Source organism: Erithacus rubecula (assembly GCF_903797595.1).
Source record: "Erithacus rubecula genome assembly, chromosome: 17".
NCBI lineage: Eukaryota > Metazoa > Chordata > Aves > Passeriformes > Muscicapidae > Erithacus > Erithacus rubecula.
The window spans coordinates 5,839,498-5,848,847 of NC_136669.1; the positions used below are offsets into that span (position 1 = coordinate 5,839,498).

Genomic DNA, 9,350 nt, shown 5'->3' on the forward strand with positions numbered 1-9,350 from the left:
ACTGAAGGGAGTGATGCTCTTTCCTCCCAGGCTCACCAGTGGTAACTGCAGTCAGGAGTGTGGCAAGAGCACATCAGGAGATACTCCAAAAAGAGAGGCTACAGATTAGCACAGGACAGGCTACATCTCCCTGTCACTGCTCCAGGCTAATGAAAATTGCTTACTCAGGAGCATCAAGAGAGCAGATATTTAGAGATTACTTGGCTTCAAACCCCCAAATAGATTTTTCCCCATTTTCTAAGCCCACTCAGGACTTACAGGAAACATCTTGGCTGTCTGTACATCACAAGACTTCTCATCAACCTTACTAGCAGTTCATTTCATCAAGGTCACAGTATCATAATTATTAAACATAATTGTTTGAAGTGCCCAATCACCATTTTTATCTGAAACAAAGTACAAGAGGAAAGAAAGGTACCCAGTTTTACCTAATTAACCTGGCCACATGCATTGGCAACAGTTTTCCTTCCTAAACCTGACAAATATTTACATTTCCTTAGTAAAATATCTGCTCTGTGAGCTACTCTCTAAAATACAAGACTGTTTTGAAACAGCTGCATTCATTTTGCAAATCTGGGCAACTCAAATGAAAGTTTCCCATTCCTTTGAGCTATTCCCTAGTGATTGCCATCAAGATCAACTTCTGAACACTTCAGTGCCTTCCCATGACCCCATCAGTCCCTCTGCCAAGTAACAGGGCTCCATATCATCCCATCTCCCTGACCAGCACGAGACTCCTTGTTTTGATATGTACAAAAAACTACTCTCTGCACAAGAGGCGGAAATCTCTGGATCATTCACCCTCCCCTCCATCCAACTGAGTCCTAAAAAAAAAAAAAAAAAAAAAAAAAGTTAAATCTACAAATTCTAGTTGGAGAGTTAATATCATTACCTTGAGCAGGTCATTTTAAGAGTGAAGTGAAAAATCAACATTTTGAGGGAGAGACACCCCTGGAGTTAGTTCCTCTAAAAGGGCACTACCCTGCCTGCCTCAGACTTCTGGCATGTGCAAGATCATCCAATAGAATCCCCTAAATCCAAAAGCTCCCTCCCACATCACAAACACAGGTGTCAGCTTGGCATTTCATGTTGATGCAAGAATTCAGACACCAGCAGCTCAGCACCTGGCTGCAGACACACAAACCCAGCCTATCTCCCAAACCATCATTTAGAAGAACTCATTTGTTCTGATTTTGTGCTATAAGGGTGGGGATGGATGGATGGATGAATGAAACCACATGATTTGCAGCTCTGTTCTTCCAGAGTGAATTTTACTTCCAGTTTCCTTTCCCTGAACTGACATGTCCTTTCCCTTCCAGGCAAGGGCCAGGGGCTGCTTTGATCAGCACTAAGATTCAGACACTTTAAACCTTAAGCTTTAAGTTTAAAGACTCTAAAAGTGGGTTTGGACTCTACAAACCCCCAGGTGCTGCACATACCTGCCACAGCTCCACACAGCATTAATTGCAACTGCCTTCTCTTCCCATAAACCCAGCAGCCACATGGAAAAAACAGGAGAAATACCCTGAGAGCCCCAGGATATACAGCAGAGTGTTCCTCTGTTACTTGTACTTCACAGATCCCTCCAGGAGAGAGGACAGAGCATTTTCCTCTCCAAATCCTCAGTAGTTTTTCTACCTTTTTTCTTTTCTTTTTTAAGGGATCTTGACCACCACTTTAAAGAGCTTAACAGAACAAAGAAATCCAAGTGCAATTCTTAAAGCAGTTATTTAACAAGTTGGATGCATGTCTTCAGGAGCATTCAGGTTCCCATCTTAGCACTGTTTTCACTAGAGAGGAAACACAAGTAAGGGATTTAAGGTTGCTGGGACAGGCAGTGGCACTGACAGCAAGGAGAACCAGGCTGCACACAAGCAGCAAACTGCTGTGAGAAGCAGCAGTGAGGGATAAGTAGACCAAAACCAAGAGGGCTAGAAAGCAGAGACAGGTTTAGTTCCAGTGGCAGCCAGAGGACTTGAAAATCACAAGGAACTGATAGGCTCTGATGGCATCCTGGATGTTGAGCAGCTGCCCATCAGACAGACTCAGGAAACCACCTAAGCTGCACTTGGGAAGCTGTGTTCCAGAAAAAAATGTGGAAGGAAAGGGGGTATTTTTGTATTTTATTTTATTTTAACTGTGACCTGAACTTATCACAAAAAACCTTGCTTTCAAGCAGAGCACACCTCACCTCGTTCACAAAGCTGCTGACAACACAAAAGCTGAGACCTGACCTTGAGGTGGCACACAGGTAAAAAAACCTGACTTAGTGCAGCAGCCCACCTTGGCAAAAAGAAGGTCTCTGTCAATCTGCAGAGCACTTTCAGAACTATTGACTTAAAAACCTGCCACCAACTTTTCCAGGTGTCAAACACCCCAGAGTGACTTCCAAAAATAATGACTTCACAGGTCACATATCCTGGTTACAACAGCCATGGCCTTTTTTAGAGCCACATTAAGCATCTGCACTTGCCACTAGTCCAAAGGTCAGTGGCCAGAAGCTGTGGCTTCATGCCCTGAAGGGTTTCATTTCAATACCTGTCAAGGAGAGACATGTACCCATACCACAGCTTGTTTCCTCATCTCACACTGAGCTCCTCCAGCATTTCTTACAGCTTTGAAAGGAAATGCCCTGGAAAATGTTTTTGTAGGATTCAGATCAGATACCCTCCACATATCCAGCATGGAGGAATTGGGAGAGCAGAAATAAGGTGGTAAAATAAACTGCAAGAAGGGGGAAGATCTTAAACTGCAGCTTAAGCTGATACAGCCACAGCCTATCCCTACACTCAAACTACACGTGCTCCTACTGCAAGGTCAGGCACCTTGAAAGATGCTTTTACACAATCAATTAAGGGTTTAAATATATACAAGGGCCAGTTTAGATCCTGACTGGGCCAACAGGCCAAGCTCACAGTGATTAGTCTTAAATGGCCTTACCTACTGAGAGTAAAGACAGAAACCTTGTAAGACAGGTGCCAACACCTGAGCAACAAATCTGTGCTCTGCACAAATTTATGCTGGAAAGAATAAAAAATAAGCTGCCTCTTGCACCCAACAACTGCTGCAGGAGGAGCATTGCCATGGAAGAACAGCAACTATCTCCTTACTGCTCCAGCACCAAGGATGACTGCTTGTTAAAAGATTTTCCAGCCAGCTAGCAACAGCCTTTGGAAAACTGGGTTTAGTTTTGTTTACAGCCACGTGTAGCCTTGTGGCCAATTCCAGCCCAGCAAACTCTCAGCAGTGAAAACCCAGGGCAGCCTTCCAGGCTCATGACAGTTGTCCAGCCTGACTTCATCCATGTCACGTGGCAATGGCCACTGTGGAGATTGTGTTAAAATAGCAGAAAAGCAAAGTGGCTGCATTTGAGGTAAGTATCACTGTATCTGAACAGAAAACAATGAAATTAGATGGTGGCTGGATTTAGAGATGCTCCACATGCAGCATGAATCCCTTCTGAGACTACTAAAGCTCACAAATGAATGAATTATGAGCTAAAAAGTGAGGAAAGAAGAGCTGCACATTAATTCTCCCATCCATAGTCCTGCAGATTAATCAAACTGTACAGGTACCCACTAATCCCAAGGCAAACAAACATTTCACAAACACAGGACTACAAAAATCACCACAGGCCACAGCCAGGAGGTTACACAGGCTGCACTCAAAGCAGTTGCTAAGGACAGTGAATCCTGTGCCCACCCTTGGTCAACACACTCGTGTCCAACAGCAGATGAGTCCTCATAGCAGAACAGAAATTCTCTTCCTGGGTGTTGCAATATCAGACAAATTATTTAACCACCAGGACTGGAGAGTCAGTAAAACCAGCCACAAGCTGCTAAATAAACACAAACACACCGAGCTGAGGAGCACTATCCAGACACTGTGTCCAAGGCAGAGGTGTGTTCCAGCCATTGGGAGCTGCTCTGTGCTAGTCCTGGCAGATCCAAGGGCTCCTCCCAGTTGATACACAATGAAGCCTGCTCCACTACAAAAGGATTCTGCTTTAACAATCTACAGAGAGCTATTTACATTAGGCAAGCTACTGCTCCCAGGTCTTGCTCATCCATAGCTGGAAATCCCAGCAGCATGGGAGGCATTAATCGCCCTACCCCGCTGGTTTCCTGAAAGAAAAAGAGAGCTGCTTTTCCTGCCTCCCCATTATGCTGCTGCTGCTGTCATCTCCCTCAAAGTGCATTTCAGCACATGACAGCAGAGCAGGGAGAGGAGGAAAGTCCTCAGCAGCATCGTGGCTGTGCTGCAGGGAGCTGTCAGCACTGCTGTCCCTTTCCTCTGCAAACCCCCTGAAACGTGTTTGCCCAACAGAGCTTGTACTTACCAGGGATACATGGGCCAGTGCTCCTTCCAAGCCTGGCCTTCAAGCAAAAATTATCTACAAGAAGCATCAGGGAGAGGTTTTCCTTCCCCCTCCATCACACAGAAATGCATCATGTCTTTGGGATGGGATTTTGAAGAAGTGTAAATCTGTTCCTCACTCTGGTTTTGCAAGGGCTGCAAGAAGCCAACCCCTGCCTGCTTTCCTGCAAGGAATAACAGGACCAGTGCCCACAGCTTGGTGAGAGCATGTCACTATGGATAAAACAGTACAGGAGCCTTATGCAAGGAGTGCTTTGGACAAAATGTATTACTTGAGGCCATTTTTCATTCTTATATTCACCCAAAAAGAGATTCCAGCTAGCACAGACCTCAGTCACCTTGCACTGCAGAGCAGCATCACGTGATGCCTCTACAGATCCCATCCAAATGTTTCTCTGAATAATGCAAACAGTAGCTTGGCCTCCCTGCAGGGGAGAGCAGGCTGAGGGTGAGCAATGCCACGCTTGGCCTTCGAGGACTGAAAACATTTCAGGTCACCCTGACACCCACAGACACTCCCAGTTTTATTTCAGCTCATCAACTTTGCTTCTCTTTACAAGGGGCAACCACTAACTCCAAAACTCACCCTGGGAGCAGATGGGCACCACCAGCATCAGCACAGGAGTGGAGCTCCCTAAAGCCAGAGAGAAAAGCACACATTTAATTTAAATTCCCACTGACCTGGTCAGGAACAGTGTGAGGTGACATTGTGGCTTGGGGTAGCAGCTGCCCCACGGTGAAATCTTTCCCTAAAGCCCAATGCTTTTTCCACTTAATCAGGCACTGACAGTTCCCCTCATGAACACAGGGAGGGAACCACAGCAGGGTTGGTAATTAGGAGAGAGGTGTCATTCAGAAATATCATTTCCCATCCTCAGGAATTGAGCTTTCTCAAGGATTGTTACGAATTTTAAACCACTGCAAGTCCTTAAGCACCGACCCAAAGGAAAAACACCACTCCTGAGATAGTCCAAAATAAACCTGAAATTCTATAAAAGTGACATGAAGGCTGCTGAGAACGAGATTATCCCAGCTCAATGAGACACTCCTTATTATCTCTCATCTTAGTGCTTTGGTAAGGATAACTTGAGCCACCAGGACACTGCTAAGTGGCTTTTTTTCCCCCCCTCTTTTTCCTGTTTTCTCTGCCTACTCCTCCCTGATTTCCCAGATTTCCCACTTCCAGTAACCTGCTTAAAAACAAAACTATTCCAGAGTATTGTTGAGCAGCCCATTATCCAGCTCCATTTCAAACACAGGAACTCTCAGCCTGCACACAAATGACCTTTTCTCCTGGGCTGCTACTGGGAGACAGCTGCTGTCCCCAGGCAGCTGTGTGCTTCACACCTTCTGCTGTATTTAAACAGGCACCTATCCCACTGGGATAGATTCACTGAGAGCAATCCCAGTTACATGAAGCAGCTTGAAACCCCAACATCACTTCAGTGCACACACAGGCTTTGGAGACTATTAATGCCTCGTCTTTAAGCAGCTACAATGATGTCCAAATTCAGTAATTTAAAGGGAGTCTTAAAATATCTCCAGATCAAATCCATCTGCAAAAAAAAAAAAAAACCAAAAAAACAACCCAAAAAAACCCCACCCCAAACTTCCAATGAGAGGAATTAGTGGTGCAGTTCTGACTGTCCCAGAAAAAATGCAGCCAGTGGCAAGCCCCAACACCCAGCACCGCCGGCACTCAGACACAGTAAACCACTCACAATGGCTTTAGAAAGATATAAATAAAAATAAGACACCCATTCCAAATTAATGAATGGGAGCTTCTTCCAGCAGGCACTAAACAAGACCCGAAGGGCTCCACGTCTCTTGCACTTGGGTTTGTGCTACTCCAGGTTGCTAATCAGCTCCTGGCCCCTGGGATATGCTTCCTGTCTCTCTCCAGCTGCGCCGGAGCCGCCGGAATTGTGTGTTTGCCCCACCTATTCTTGCCACAGGACTTTTCAGTGATTTGTGCCCAATTTCAAAGCACAAGTCTCGCCAGAGGCAGGAACGCCCACTGCATTCTCAGGCAGACAAAGCATTGGTCTACCCCGGAATTTGGACTTCCGAGGCAGCTCCTGAAACCCCAGCCCAGGAGCAGGCAGCCAGCACCCTGCTGGAATCCAGACTGCACCTTATCACCAGTAGCACCTGCCTCAAGTGTTCTTCTAGGAACTGCTGCTCATGCCCTGACTGCCTGCAGCCAGGCCAACCAGAAGGAAAACATCCCAGGAAGCAAGAAAAAGTGATGGAAGAAAGCCTGTTACCACAATGCAGCACCTCCAAGCAGGCTGAATGTCTACAGATCTTCAGGAAATCTGTCTGAGTCCCTTCCCAAGTCTTGGTGTTCCAGGCACAAACTCCTGTCAAGATGATTGTTTATTAACATCCAGTCACACCACAAAGACACCCAGCACATGAAATCCATTAACGTGTTTACAATTGCAGAAGGCCTGATGTAAGGCAGTGGAATTTTTGCACAGCATTCATCCTGGAAATTAAAAGCACATATTAAAGCTGTAAATCCTACAGTTTTGGAATTAAAAGTTGTCCCTGGAATCCTTCTAGTCCTAAATTAAAATGAGTTCTATCATATGGTTTGAGCTGCACATTCCTATAGTCCTGTACCTGTTCAGAGATGTACCAGAACCTGCCCAAGGCTTGGGTCTGCAGAATGATGGTTCTCAGATTTCCTGCCTCACTTTCCAAACAGGTTGCTGGAGGAAAAACCCTCATGCCATCCTCTCTGAAAGCAGGAGAGGCCACCACAGCTGAGCATGAAAAGGCCAGTCTAAATGCCTGATGGGAGACACCTGCCTTTCCCTCCACTGGAAACCTGCAACAGCTCCAAAGTGCACCACGTAGGAGAGCAGAGATTGTTAACAAAGAGGAATGAACCTCCACAGAGACAGAGTAAAGAAACAGAGATCTGCCCAAAGGTCTTAGGACTAGGACTGGCTGTGCCTCTCAGCCACCAAGGCATTGAGAGATTCCCTCTAGAACTGCTTCCTGAAGCAAAGCAAGAGCCTGCTGCTCCATATGCAAGAAACATAAGAGGGAATGCTGTGAAAAGCACATGGACATCAAGCTTTAGTCCCTCAGCAACATGCCCATGCCTGGATTATGGAAATAAAACTGCACAGCAGCAACATCAGCTTTTCTCTTTCAAAGCACCACAGGTCTCAGGACAGTGATGAAACCATAAGAATCTGAACAGAAACGTCAACAACTAAACTTATTTGTATGAAAACTATTCAAAGCATCAGTCAGTAAGATTCTAAAGTAAGGTATTAGAGGACACTCAGAGACATCACTCCAGGTGATAAAGCACAGGTGAGATGAAAGGAAAAACCTCCTGGGCTGGGCTCACAGGTGCACACAGCCGTTATCCATCCAGGGCTCCAGCCAGCACAGCTGCCAAGCCAGGGATCCATGGGATGGCTCTTTAAGCCAATCTACATTTTGCCCACCCCAAAGCACTGCCCTGGGTGAGGCCACACTCCTCTCTTCACATACACACTGGAGCTCTTCAGCCTCAGAAGACTTCGGTGGGATCCTCACCTGCCTCCAGCCATCTGGGGGAACAAGGTCAGCTCCAGGGGCAGAAAAACTCATTACATAAACGCAGTGTACATTAACACCTCCAGGCTGTGCTCTGTCCACCATGCCGGGCCGGCACTTGGATCAATAGAGAAGGGAAAGAAGTGGAGTATCTCTTACACTGATCCCTCAGCTCCGAGGACAGCTGTGTTTGGGGTTTCCTTCCTGCAGCGGCTCCCACAGCAGATGCCTGAAATGTCGAGATGTCCCAATGGCACCGAGAGCTCCCACACTGAACAGGGGTCAGAAGAGAACAATCTTTCACCCTCTCCCCACGAGCTCCGGCGCCGTGTTAACCCCGACCACAAACACCGGGCCCGGGGTACCCGGGACAGCCGTGAGGAGCCCCGAGAGCAGCGCCTGCCCCCGGGTGTCCCTCGGGCCTGCGGGGGCACGGAGAAGGGACCGGCCCTGAGGGGATGGAGGGCGGAGGGAAAGGACCCAGTCCTGAGGGGAGCTGGACCCTGAGGGAAAGCGAGGAGGAAGGACTCGGCCCGAAACGAAAGCGAAGCGGGACGGGACGGACACGGGGACGACGACGCGGGGGACCCGTACCTGAAGGGAAGCGCTGGGGGGAACGATCCGTTCCTGACGGGAAGAGAGGGGAAAGACCGGCCCTGAAGGGACGCGGGGGATGAGGAATGGACACCGAGCCCTGAGGGGACGCGGAGAGAGGAGGGAGGAACGACCCGTCCCTGAGGACAGGCCCCAGCCGGGAGCAGCGCCCGACCCTGCAGCGAGGGGTCCGGCGAGGCCCAGGGACGGCCCGGGGCGGCAGGGCTGTCCCGGCACTCACCAGCTCCGCGGGACGGAGGGGTCACCCCGGCACTCACCGGCCCCGCCGCCCCTCCGGCCCCGCTTCATTTAACCGCCGCTCCCGCCGCTTCCGCCCGGCCCGCGCCACGTGACCGCGCCGCCCCGCACCATAGAGACACAGCGAGGGAGAGACAGAGCGGCGCGGGGGGACGGGCGGCGCGGGAGGGCCCGGCACGCGAACCTACCATAGAGACAGGGGGCGGCCCGCCAGCGCCGCGCCACGCCCCCTGGCGGGCGGGCGGTGTTCCCCGGGGAGGGGGCGTGGCCGGCGCTGCACGTGTGCGGGGCGGGGCCCGGGGGCACGGAGCCCTTTGGGGGGTGCGGGAACGGCGGGTCCGGGACCCCTCCCTGTCCCCCGCACCTCGGGGGGTCAGGCCAGTGACGGGGACTCGCGTTTGCGGCGGGGGATGTCCTGCAGGAAGGAAGAGTGGAAAATTCGAGGTATTTAAGTGACTGGCCAAGCTGCCAGATCCATTGAGCTCCGCAAGATTTCCTAAGAGAAATGGGGAAATTTGAATTGCGTTTTCAAGAGGTTCACGTGGTAGAAAAGTCCTGGA

The 9,350-nt window shown here is 49.2% G+C and overlaps 1 protein-coding gene across 12 annotated transcripts in view; it reads right to left on the reverse strand.

Annotated features, from left to right (window-relative positions):
• The window catches only part of RNF216 (ring finger protein 216), a 75,945-nt gene extending 66,988 nt beyond the window's left edge, over positions 1–8,957 (reverse strand). The window contains exons 1-3 of one of the 12 annotated variants that reach the window (XM_079320442.1): positions 8,811–8,949; positions 8,098–8,167; positions 6,645–6,740 (exon numbers count right to left, since the gene is read on the reverse strand). The gene's annotated coding sequence lies outside the window, so the exon portion shown is untranslated. Of the gene's footprint in view, positions 1–4,963; positions 4,983–6,644; positions 6,741–8,097; positions 8,210–8,532; positions 8,652–8,773 lie in introns of those variants that run through there. The other 11 variants (XM_079320452.1, XM_079320450.1, XM_079320449.1 and 8 more) reach the window with 11 other exon arrangements.
• Between the last annotated feature and the right edge of the window lie 393 nt (positions 8,958–9,350).